This window comes from Sus scrofa, chromosome 7 (genome assembly GCF_054392235.1).
Source record: "Sus scrofa isolate SSC_HxYL_T2T_F1_AM1 chromosome 7, Sscrofa_HxYL_maternal_Yorkshire_Landrace_v2.0, whole genome shotgun sequence".
NCBI classification, from domain to species: Eukaryota; Metazoa; Chordata; class Mammalia; order Artiodactyla; family Suidae; genus Sus; species Sus scrofa.
The window spans coordinates 50,106,947-50,119,367 of record NC_139389.1 but is presented as its reverse complement, the minus strand read 5'-3'; the positions used below and the strand labels follow the sequence as shown (position 1 = coordinate 50,119,367).

The window sequence follows — 12,421 nt, the reverse complement described above, 5'->3', positions numbered from 1 at the left end:
AGGTATTGAAAGGTTTTAAGCAAGGAAAAAGATGGTGCAACTTATATGTCTCAAAAAAGTTTACTTTGGCTTCTACATGGACTAAAGAGAGACAAGATTGAAAGCAGGGAGACCAATGAGGAAGAAGGAAGGAAGGAAGGGGAAAGAAAAAGAAAGAAAGAAAGAAAGAAAGAAAGAAAGAAAGAAAGAAAGAAAGAAAGAAAGAAAGAAAGAAAGGAAGGAAGGAAGGAAGGAAGGAAGGAAGGAAGGAAGGAAGGAAAGAGAGAGAAAGAAAGAAAGAAAGAGAGGAAGGAGGCAAAGAAAGAAGAGGGAGAAAGAGAGAAAAGAAATAGTAAAAACAAGACTAAAAAAGTAAGGTGTATTTTGAATCTAAACAAATCTGTAAGACTCTAAAAGAAATTTACAATTTGAGCACAAATAATACACAGGCCATATGAAATTAAGACCAAGATAAACCCTGATGTCACTAAAAGGTTAATTCTTTGTACACGACAAATGGTAGGATCTGCTAAGGGGACGCGCAACCATCTCATCAATCCTAATACCAAGTCTGCAATATTAGTAGTTTTCAGGCAAGAAGACTGAGGCTCAGAGAGCTTAAGCAGACTCAGGCCAGGTCCCTCCACTTCCTAGTGTGCATTGAGTGTGAGAGTTGATCACACTCAGGACCTGCTGGTGTGACTGTCAGAGTCCAGATCTCAGGTACATTCCGGGGTCCCTGAGCTGGGGCCTGGGAAAGTGAGAGTCAGGTTCCATCTGTGCTTCTGGATCATTTGTTCCCTTCTACCCATAAGCATCTTCTTGGAGCTTTCCTGGGGTCTCCCAGTTGGAGAGCGGGGACTTGGCTCACATCTGGGACCATCCCTAGACTTAGATTGGAGAAGAAGGATGTGCTGGGCCTGGGATCCCAGCACTGCTGCTGCTGAGCACCAGCTGGAGGTGTGCGCCCACCCGGCGTGAGGCTTGCCGAACTTTGTTCTGGGGAAGTGGCATTGCCAGGTTGGCTGTGTTGGCTCCAAGGTGTTATTTTGCCATCATGTGTCCTTCAGAGACACAGCTGGGGTTCTGCTCTCAGCCTCTCCCAGTCCTGTTTCAACCTGCATGTGGGTCCCTGTGGCTGCCCCACATCATGCTGACTTGTGTATGGGGCTTCTTCTTCATCGTCTTTCTGTTTGTTTGTTTTCTCAGAGTCACATCTGAGGCATATGGAAGTTCCCAGGCGAGGGGTCTAATCAGAGCTACAGCTGCTGGCCTACACTGCAGCCACAGCAATGCGGGATCCAAGCCTCGTCAGGGACCTATGTCACAGCTCATGGCAATGCCAGATCCTTAACCCACTGAGTGAGGCCAGGGATCGAACCTGCATCCTCATGGATACTAGTCAGGTTCGTTTCCGCTGAGCCACAATAAGAGCTCCTGGACGGGGCGTCTGTAAGGGATTTGTGTTCCTGTCTTCATACAGGGGATCCTTCCACCTAGCGGCCCTGCTCCAGACACTTCGTCATTTTTGTGGACCAGCCTCTGGCTCAGCCCTCTGGAGGAGGAAGTCCTTTCCACCTATCCCATCAGATACACTCCCCTGGAAGACTCACCTGTCTGGACGGCGCTATGGGCTCTGGTGCCCTCCAGCGCCCCCTAGTTTCCAGTAGGGTTTGGCCAATTCCTGGCAGGATATTGGAGGGTGGATGGAAAGTGGGATTGGAATCTTTGGTCCTTGGGCTTCCTGTCTGCGGGTCAGGTGTTGGCTGCAGCGGTCACAGCTTCTTTCAGGTGTGCGACCTCTCCAGAGTTAGCAGTCCCTGTCACTGCTTTCTCCTCTTGCTCCTTCGGGCTCCTGGGTGGTAAGAGGCACTGCCTTTGGGGGTTCCTTAAATTCTGCTCCCACCTTTGGAAACAGTCCCTTTATCGAACACTCACCAAATAACCCAGCTTGAGGGTGCCACATACTTCCTGTCAGGATCCAGACCTATGAATTAGGAATTCTGCAAGCAAAGGAGATACCCGGGCATGGAGGCCAGAATGATTGAGTGAGTATAAAGCTGAACACACAAGAGACCTAAATGAAAAGGTGTTTGAGGCCAGATCCCGGAAGGCCACAAGCACCACACCAGGATATCTGGACTTTGTTTCTCCCTGTGCACAGTAGGAAATGTTGATAGCTTCTGAATGCAGAAGTAAAATCATTACAAGTCCATCAATTTTAGAGAAGTAATTTTGCCACAAGGTATAATGTATTCTGGGGTGAGGGACACCCACAGAAGAGGGAGAGAGAGAAGGCGGTAGAAATGCATATACTGGAGTTCTCGCTGTGGTGCACTGGCTTAAGGATATGACTGCAGAGACTCAGGTGACTGCAAGGGTGCAGGTTCGATCCCCAGCCTGGTGCAGTGGGTTAAAGGATCTGGTGCTGCTGCTGCTGTGGCGTAGGTTCGATCCCTGGCCTGAGGACTTCCATGTGCCATGAGTGTAGCCATTGGAAAAGAAAAAGCATATACTTGACCCAGAAAATCTATTTCTAGGGATTGGTCACAAAGAAATAATTTAAAACATGCACAACAATGTAACTGCAAGGATATTTAACGAAGTGCTACTTCAAAAATTACAAATGATCAATAATCCAGATTTCTAATAAATAACCCAGATTTCCACCCTAAGGGAAAATAATATATAGCCTTTTGATACAGATGCATGTTTATTGGCTTGGTAAAATGTTAGTTTTATAATTAGTATTATACTGCTAAGTTCAATATAGAATCTTAGGAGTTCCCATTGTGGCTCAGCAGAAATGAATCTGACTAGCACCCATGAGGACACAGGTTTGATCCCTGGCCTTGCTCAGCGGGTTAAGGATCCGGCATTGCCACGAGCTGTGGTGTAGGCCAACAGCTGTAGCTCTGATTTGACCCCTAGCCTAGAAACCTCCATATGCCATGGGTGCAGTCCTAAAAAAGACAAAAAATATCTTATAAAAATGACCAATAATTTAGTGTATGTATATGTATATACACTCGTTTATGTGGAGAAGAGTTTAAAAGAATATACACTGAATTTAGATTTGGTTGAATGAGCACCTTTAACTCATGCAAACAAAAGAAACCTTTTGTGATGGTCAAGGGCAGAGCTTTTGCGGACCTTGATTAGGGTGGTGACAGCAGCCATGGGGAGGAGGGAATTGACGACACGGTGCATGCGTGTAGAATCAAAAAACGAGGCAACCAGATGAAGGAGCCAGGTGACTATGAATCACAGTGCCCCGAGAGAACCCCAGGTACCTTGGCCTCAGCACAAAGCCTCCTACCTCTTGAATGAGGTTAAGAGGGATTAGATCAATGACTTAGGCAAGGAAAAATGTTCTGGAGACGGGTTAGGGCAAATCCGAGCTTAGAGTCCGGCATGTGTGCAAACAAGGTGGTTGTGACATCTACAATTTCAGGAGTCCAGAAGTAAACCAAATCTACAGAAGGCATGGAGACACTGCCAAGGAGGAATGAAGCCTAAACCTGGATGAGAAATTGTGGAATGGGCTAAAATACTCAATGAAGTATTCTGGGTTTTTTTATTTTTTATTTTACTTTATTTATTATTATTATTATTATTATTATTTTTGTCTTTTTTTAGGCCTCAGGTGCAGCATATGGAAGTTCCAGGCTAGCGATTGAATGCGAGCTACAGCCACTGGCCTACACCACAGCCACAGCAATGCCAGATCCAAGCCATGTCAGCAACCTATACCACAGCTCATGGCAATGCTGGAACCTTAACCCACTGAGCGGAGCCATGGATGGAACCTGCGTCCTCAGGGTTACTGGTCAGGTTCGTTACCACTGAGCCACAACAGGAACTCCCGTGAGGAAAAGATTCTTCATCTCCTCTCCACTTTCGAAACGTAGAGCAGTTGCCTTCTGGGACCTGTCATCCTCTAGAAGTGCTTCCCCCCTGAAGTCTTGTGCTTGAAACTCCATCCTCTGACCATGACCTTCCACCTCCATCCTCTGACCATGACCTTCCACCTCCATCCTCTGACCATGACCTTCCACCTCCCCCTTCCATCATTCTGCCTTAGGGTAGCTTCCTCCAGCCCATTCAAATCACCAACATTTTTCAGGTCTTCCTCCTTACTCATGTGATGTATGTACATGTGTAGTCATACAGATCTGAGGTCTCTTTCCCATAGGGGCGTGTGTGTTGTGTGTACACAAATGTGTGTAGAGATGTATAGGTATATGTCAAGTGATCACTGTGCTTACCAAATACTGTTCTAAGCAATTTATGGGCATTATCTCTTTTAATACACACTGCACCCCTGTGAGACAGATGCTATGATTACTTCCATCTTACAGATTAGGAAACTGAGGGATTAAAAGACTATGTACATTGCTCAAGGCCTTAAAGCAGTACTGGACCCAAGCCCTGGTCTGCCTGACTCAGGCCTCTTAATTACTACACGCACCTCTGGAGAAGCATCTAGAAGATATCTACCAAAATTGTTACATAATTACCTAATGAGGTAGGGGCCATGGGGGAACCCTCATAGTCCATCTTTCGTTCCCTGGCTTTGTTTAGATTTCTAACAATACGAATGTGTCATGTCAACTGTGTAACATCTTAGCTAGAAAAGAAATCTCTTTTTAAATTAGCATCGGTTCCCTCATTTTCATCACTTCTGGTCAATTTGCTCAGCCAGTTTCCAAACCCAGAAACCCTCCTCTCTGATCTAATTCCTGGACCTACAAACATCAATGGGGAAAGCACATCACCAGACAGACTGACTCCATGACTAACGCGTGGGTTCCAGCCACCGTGGGGCTTGGGAGGGTTCAGGTATCCTTGGATAGATCTCATAAGCAGGCTTTCACTCTCTTCATGCTTTCCTTTCACTCAGTCTACAGCCAGGTCTCCTTTCCTTCTCTATAAAATGTCTTGAAAGTAGTCTACACTTACTCTCTTGGCATCCTCACCTCTTTCTCTTACTGACTTCCTGCCTCCACCCCTCTGTTAAACTAAAATTGGTTTTAGGGGTCACCAATGCCTTCCTAACTAGGAAATCTCATAGCTCTTTCCTCAGTCCATACTATTTAATCAACAGGGTTGATCCTACTTTTTAAACTCCTTTCTCTCTTGACTTCTATAAAACATCTCTCTTTCTCATTTTCTATCCCCACTTTGATCAACCTCTCACAATTTCTTTCACTCCCCTGTCTTCCTCCTACCTTCCACAGAATGCGATGTTCTGTAGAATTCTATCATCTACTCTCTTTACTCTTTCTAAAAAACTCTCCCTGCCAATTCCATGCACTCTCAGTATTTTTATTTCCAAATAAATGACTTCTGCCCAGGTCTCTATACTGACCTTCATACCTGCATAACTAACATCCATGAGATGGTTCCACCCAGAGGTATGCTGGCTCACTACAGGGGAGGAAAATCACATGTGGTGGTATTTACTGACTTCTGTGGCATGAGGTTCCCAATTTTAAGCCATTCACGTGAAGTCACTGCATACAAAGTTGGAAAATGTGCACAGATGGCTCTCTTGACTTCACACACCACTTGGTACCCAGGAGCAAAGGGTCTCAAACTATTTTCCTGATATACAGTAGAAAATATTTTTATTTCAGTTCTATAAATAAATATATATATATATATATATATATATATATATATATATATGCTGTGGAAATAAAAGTTCTGTGAAACAACAATAAATCTTAACATATGTATTACACTTTAAAATGGATCATTTAAAAATATTTGTATCAACTCATAAGCCATGAATGGTTCAAGATCCACAATTTGTAAACATCATTCTCAGGAGTTCCCATTGTGGCTCAGTGGTAATGAACCTGGCTAGTATCCATGAGGATGGGGGTTCAATCCCTGGCCCCGCTCAGTGGGTTAAGGATTCAGCTTTGCCTTGAGCTGTGGTATAGGTCCCAGATGTGGCTTGGATCTGGCATTGCTGTGGCTGTTGCATAGGCCAGCAGCTACAGCTTCAATTTGATCCCCTAGCCCAGGAAATTCCATATGCTGGTGTGGCCCTAAAAAGACAAAAAAGTAAAAAATTAAAAATAAAAATGTCATTCTCAGGTCTCTCAAACTCAATATACACAAAATTGTATTTATTACCCCACTTTGACAATCTGTCCCTTTTCCCTAATTTTCTTTCTCATTCAGTGGCTGCATCATCTACCTGGTTTCCCCAGCAAGAAATCTCAGGGCTGTTTTGGACTCATCCCTCTGCTTTATCTCCTATGGTCATTCCAACCTCATTCAAAAGTCTCAAGTAGATCTTCCAATCTCAGTTCCCACTGTCACTATCCTATTTTATGTCATCCTTTAGCCTAACAGCCTCCTAATTCTTCCTCTGTTTTTGGTTTGCCCAATATCATCTTTTTTTCAGTACAAAAATTGTCTTTCCCAAAGAAGTAACATTATGGCTCTGCTTAAAAACTGTGATGGTTCCTCATCGCTCCAAGAAAGCTCTCATTCATTCAGAAAACATTCATTGGGCACCTACTGTGGGTCAGGCTTTGTATTGGATGCCAGGGAGTGGGGGAAGGGGGGAATGTCACAGTTCCTGTCTAAGGAGCTTACAATCCAAACTCCACTGTATTACTCAGAAGATTCTTTTAGTAGTTCTGGCTCACCTTACCATCTACTCCAGCCTGTCTATGCACCAATGCTCTTATCATAATGGAGAACTGGACATTCCCAAAGTATGCCCTTCATGTCTGGGCTCCTGCCCCACATTCTGTAGGATGCCTCCTTCTTCCTTCTGGATAAACTCCTACGCATTCTTGAAAGCCGCCATCTTGGTGAAGCCTTCCTTTTCACAAATTCCTATTTTAAAAATTTTAAATATTTAGTCAGTATAATCATGCATATACCTCAATTAGTTAAAAGTACCATAGTATCAACAGAGAAAATCCAGGGTCTCCACCCCAACCCATCCCAGCTTCAGCCCAATTCCCCAAAGATTAATCACCCAGTGATTTTCCTTTCTAGATATCTGGGGATCTCCCTGTTTACAAAATAATATGCTATATTACTATTCCTTGGTGTATCATCTTAGGTACGGTCTAGTTAATTTCTACTAGGAAAGTGAGTATTTAGCTCACATAGACCCTGGTCCTATCTTTTCTCTTCCCTAATTCTCCTAATAGACTTACATCTCTATACTCAGGCCCTCTGCTGCATCTTCTCCTCTGCAAAGTTACAAATAAAGCATCCAGACCTTTATTTTTTTGTTCTACTAACTACGGACATTATCTCTTGACTCTTATCTTTTTAGCATGAGACCCTTATTGGAGTTCCGGCTGTGGTGCAGTGAGTAAAGCATATGGCACTGCTGCATCTGTGGCATAAGTCACAATCCTCTGGCTAGGATTCCATCCCTGGCTCGGGAACTTCCATATGCTGTGGGTGTGGCTGAAAAAGAAAAAATAAAATGAGACCCCTAGTCACTCAAACTTATCTCCAGCCGACTCCTTACTTGTACCTCCTTCTACCTGCTTACTTTCTACATTTTAAAAATCAATCATATTTACGTTCTCCATGTAATCATAGTTAATTCTTCATTGGCATATTTAAAAGGTGATCCAAAAAGCTGAAAATCATTAAGCATGTTTGCACTGTTGGACTATGTGACCACTGTTCTCTGTGGTCCAGTGAAATACTCAGATCACATTTTCATCTCTGGGCTGTTCAGAGAAATATATTTTTGGATTTCAAGTTTAAGGGTCTCTCCACCCAATAGCTCAAAATCAACCCATTTTAAGTTACCTCCTACTTACATCATGCATTTCCTGGACATTTTCCCCCTTGGAGTTCCTAGTTTTAACTTTAAATTTTTTACCTTTGAAATTTAAGTAATTTAAGCTTTTATATTTTTCCCTTTGTATTCTGTTACCTTCTAAGGGCCTCCCAATCACACTTTCCATTTTATTGAATCCCATTGTTGTCTCTAGCATAACCACTTCAATGAGGATGGGCTAGTTTCCAGGCGTAGGCACAGCTGACACCCTGGGGCTTCTCTCCTTAGCTCATCTGGATCAGAGCCCCTTTGCCTTGGTTCCTGTGCAGTAAGGAGGCCTTTAACTTCCACTCCTTCCATGGACAATTAATAACTCACTTCTTGGAAAACCCACAGTCCTGTGTTTACCTGTATCGGCTTGCTCTCTAGACTGTCATTTCCTTAGCCTCCAGGGCGTGTCTTGGTCATCCTTGAAATGGTACCTGCCATTCAGTTTGCCCTCAGTAAACACTGTTGGGCTGTTCCTGTCATGGCTCAGCAGTAATGAACCCAACCTGCATCCGTGAGGATGAGGTTCAATTCCTGGCCTCAATCAGTGAGTTAAAGATCTGGTGTTGCCGTGAGCTGTGGTATAGATCACAGATGTGGCTCAGGTCTGGTGTTGCTATGGCTGTGGTGTAGGCCGGCAGCTGTAGCTCTAATTTGTCGACCCCTAGCCTGGGACCTTCCATCTGCTGTGAGTGTGGCCCTAAAAAGATTAAAATAAAATAAAATAAAATAAAATACTACTGAGCACATTATTACTATTTATCCCAATAATTTGATTGAGGACAGAGTCATCATTTTTGCTCATGCTAAAGAGTAAATAAGCACGGCTATGTTTTTGGGAAATGGAAGTAGGAATTAAGAGGTAAGAAAGAGCTCCCCAAAAATCAATTTATAAACACAAGTACATTACTTTTTCCTCACCACGTAAAATAAAAACAAGACCCATATCAGACCTAACTTATAATCTTCATGTCTATGTTGACATGCCATCCTTTTGGAATGTGAGGCCCATTCTTTATTAATTTCAATATACTAGGGTTGGCAGATAAATTACGGGATGTCCAATTAAATTTGCATTTCAAATAAACCGCACAAAATTTTTAAGTAGAAGTAGATTCCAAATATTGCATGAAACATACTGACATGAAAACCTTTTTGTTGACTTCATCTGAATTTCAAATTAAAATCTGAAATTCACATTTAGTTGGGTACCCTGTGTTTCTTTTTCTAAATCTGGCAACCCCACACTGGGCACCTTCTCAGGACAATAACCTGCTCAGTGCCAACCTGCTTAGTGACATCCACAGAGAGTGTGATCTGATGACAATGGGAGAAGGCATAGAGCTGGCCTTGAAAGAAAGAAAGAAAATATTTCAAACTTGCCTTCAAGACTGCTTTCAAAGCCCACTGCTTTTTTTTTTGTTTTATTAAAATATAGTTAATGCACAAGGCTGTAATAATTTCTGCTGTACAGCAAAGTGACCCAGTCATACATATGCACATATCCGTTCTCTCTCAGATTCCTTTCCCACAGGATACTGGGTAGGGTTCTGTCTAGGTTCTCACCACTTTTTAGGTGTCACAGTGTGTCTCCCTAATCTTCATCTGGCCACAAGATCAAAGGGAAAGGTCTTTGGAGATTTCTTGGATAGGGCATCATGTACTATTTATTTTACTTTGTTCTATTCTATTCTATTCTATCCTATCCTATCCTATTCTATTAATTTTTTGGCCGTGCCCACAGCATGTGGAGGTTCCAGGACCAGGGATTGAACCTGCTCTACAGCAGTGACCAGACTCAGAGCAGGAGGAATGCTGGATCTTAACCCACTGAGCCACCAAGGAACTCCCATGTACCATTTTAGATGACTCCTCTGGGGCAATTTGTTTTATAGGAGGTTAGTCCAGGAAGTACAAGAAACTGTCATTAGGCTGAGAAAGTTTTCTTTAAATTTGCATCTACTGTTAGGTTTAAATAAGTCACAGCTTCTTTAAAGGTATAATATTAGATAACAGTGTGAATACTTCCCATGTGCCAGGCTCCATTCTAAGCATTTTGCATACATTTGCATTTCATTCTCACAAGTTGCCTCTGACTAATATCCTTTAATTATCTCCATTTTACCAATAAGGAAACTGAGCCGAATAAAGGATAAAGAACTTACCAAAGTCAAGCCACTGATAAAAAAGGAGGTATAGTCCATGCCTTCTTAATGCAGAGTCCTCTGAATAAAAATATAATAAATTTCACCTACAGTCCTGTCAACTCGCCAAAAAGCAAAAAAAAAAAAAAAAAAAAAAAAAAAAAAAAAATCTCTAGTTACAAATACAAAATATTAACTCCACCTATGAATTTTAAATTACTTTCTCTGAGTCTAACTGAAGCTTTTAATGAATATTTTTAACTCAGAAACGTGGATTGAGAAGAAGGCACTGGAAAATGAAGGAAGGGATTTCAGTTAAATCTCCAAGAATTGGATTAAACTGAGCGATGAGATAGCCCCCTTTCCCACCATTTCCTCTCAAATCATAAAAGCGCTTCCTGATTGCCCTCTCCTGTATGTCCAGGGAAAAAAGAAACTAATTCAGTGGCAGACCTTCCAACCCGGAGAATCGTCCACAAACTCCTGAGCTGGCGTCCAGTGTACACGCACTAGACCAGAAAGCGGAATGCGCAGGGCATTGCAGCTTGCAGGTGGAAACAGTAAACTGGAATTTTGTGAAACAAGCAAGGTCGGCGTGATGAGAGGTGAATGAAGCTGGGATAGATCTGATCAGGGTCGAATTTGCGAACCGGAACTAGGGGCGCAGCACCCGCCCTCGGCACGTGTGGGTCAGTCCGGGGGCGGGTGAAGTTAACCCGCGGGACCCGGTGGCGGACCCCGGACCCCCGGGAGGGTGCAGTAGGCGGCCTAGCCTGCCCGCTTCCCAGAGCCTCCGCTGGCAGAAGGCCGGCGGCCACGGCTCCTCCCCGTCCCTCCTCCCGCAGCTCGGGGCGAGGTCAGGGTCCGGGCGCCAGACCGCGCCCCGCGGACAGACCGCGAAGGCTGCGCGCAGCCTCCCGCCTCCCGTCCCGAGGTCACGGTGACCCGGTGACCGAGATCGGCAGAATCTGCCGTACTTGCAGCTAGCAAACAGCGGGCAGGGTGGACGAGCCCGGTCCGGGTTCCGGCGAGCAGCTCCCCGCGGCGCCCGGGTGAGGAGGGACCCTGGGGTGAGCGGTAGCCCAGGGGCGGCCGCAGGCTGGCGGGTGGGGGTGGCAAGAGGAGCTGGGGGCTGGAAGGATGGGGGATGGGAGGATGGAGCCGGGGAGCGGCTCGGGGCTGGGACAGCACCCGCCCCCGCCTCCGGGCCGGACCTGGGTTCGCCGTCCCCGCTGCCCTCCGAATAGCGCTGGGATCTTTGCAGGGAGGATGATGGAATTCGAACCCACTTCTCGCAAATGTTTTCGCCAGAAGCAACCCTAAGAATTCGGTGCTGAGAGGGAATCCGGCTGGGAGAACCCGGAGCACGGGGAGTTTTCTTACTTACGGGTCTCCCGCTGGCTCGAAACAGGCACACACCTCCCTCTGGGGAGTGTGACTCCTTGCGGAGCCCAGTTCTGAGTAGGGGCGGCGTGACCAGAATCAACAAAGTAAAGCCATACCTCCTGCCTGCTGCGCACGACCGGGAGCTCCCCGCTGCCTCCCAGGCAAGATCCCGGCTGCGCTACTCTGAGTCAGGGGGAGGCTTATTTTTAGAGAAACAAACAGAATCAGAAAGCGAAAAACAATTACCTTCCCCCATCATCCCTTGGAGCCTCCATAGATGTTTCTTGCTGCAAAACCAGAAAGGTCAAATTTTCATTTAGACCTGTGGTTCCTGGGGTGGCTGCGGGGCTGAGCGGGAGGAGGAAGAAGCGTGTGGGCTCCTAAAAGGGAGCTGGCCCCCTCTGAAGGACAACCGCGTTCAGGTTTGGGAGGGATTTGTAATAAATCAGTCTTGCACAAATTACCTTTGGCCTTAATAAGAATGCTGAGCTGGAAGGTTGGTCTGTGAATAGGAGCTAGTGTCGACCTAGTGTTGATCTTGGGTTAACGTTGAATTTAGGGATCAGGGCGGTGAGTATGGGCCTGGTCCATTTGAAAGGGAAGGATTACCTTCTGGCCTCCAGGCGGCCCTGGTGAGCTGCCGGCACCCGGGGAAAATTCCTCAAGGAGGGAGTTCTGCTTGCGATGCTGAAGCTGGTGAGACAGCGTGGATGTGGCCTTCTCCAGCCCGCTGCCTCCATTCATTGCACGTGGGCACTGAACGTTCACTCCCCTCCCCCGACATTCGTGCAGGAGCTGAAGCTGCGGCCTTGGAGTGGTGCTCTGCCTGGAACTGGGCCCTTCATACTCAAGCCACTGAGAGTGCAGGGCTAGAAGAGCTGGGAGGGATCTTAATCTGGTTCAGCCATGCCGTTAACAGCTGAGAAATCCTCCCTGAGATGTGAAAGGACTTGCCTGAGGCTCCAGGGAGCTTTCTGCAAGCAGAACCCTCTGCGGCTGGTTCCTCACTTCCTTGGCCACTGTGTGTTTGTGCCCTTAGCACTTCAGTGGTGAGCAAATGTCCCCTCACCCAGGTAGGTTTGCAGTCTAG

At 45.5% G+C, this 12,421-nt stretch overlaps 1 protein-coding gene and 1 long non-coding RNA gene across 15 annotated transcripts in view; one reads left to right on the top strand and one right to left on the bottom strand.

The window, feature by feature from the left end:
* Positions 1–6,169: 6,169 nt before the first annotated feature.
* Positions 6,170–12,126, bottom strand: LOC110261533 (uncharacterized). Of its 4 annotated transcripts, none has more exons than XR_014810244.1 (4): positions 11,941–12,126; positions 11,578–11,618; positions 9,967–10,026; positions 6,170–6,840 (listed from the first exon to the last, which is right to left on the bottom strand). It is a non-coding gene; the product is annotated as an uncharacterized LOC110261533 (long non-coding RNA). The 4 variants fall into 4 exon arrangements; XR_014810245.1 differs by having other exon boundaries at positions 9,967–10,060; positions 11,941–12,065; XR_002345750.2 differs by lacking the exon at positions 11,941–12,126 and having other exon boundaries at positions 9,967–10,060; positions 11,578–11,686.
* Positions 10,420–12,421, top strand: part of PLA2G7 (phospholipase A2 group VII) — a 44,554-nt gene continuing 42,552 nt past the window's right edge. For 3 of the 11 annotated variants that reach the window (NM_001444528.1, NM_001444526.1, NM_001322806.2), the window contains 1 exon segment: positions 10,420–10,550. The gene's annotated coding sequence lies outside the window, so the exon portion shown is untranslated. 11 annotated transcript variants of the gene reach the window in all.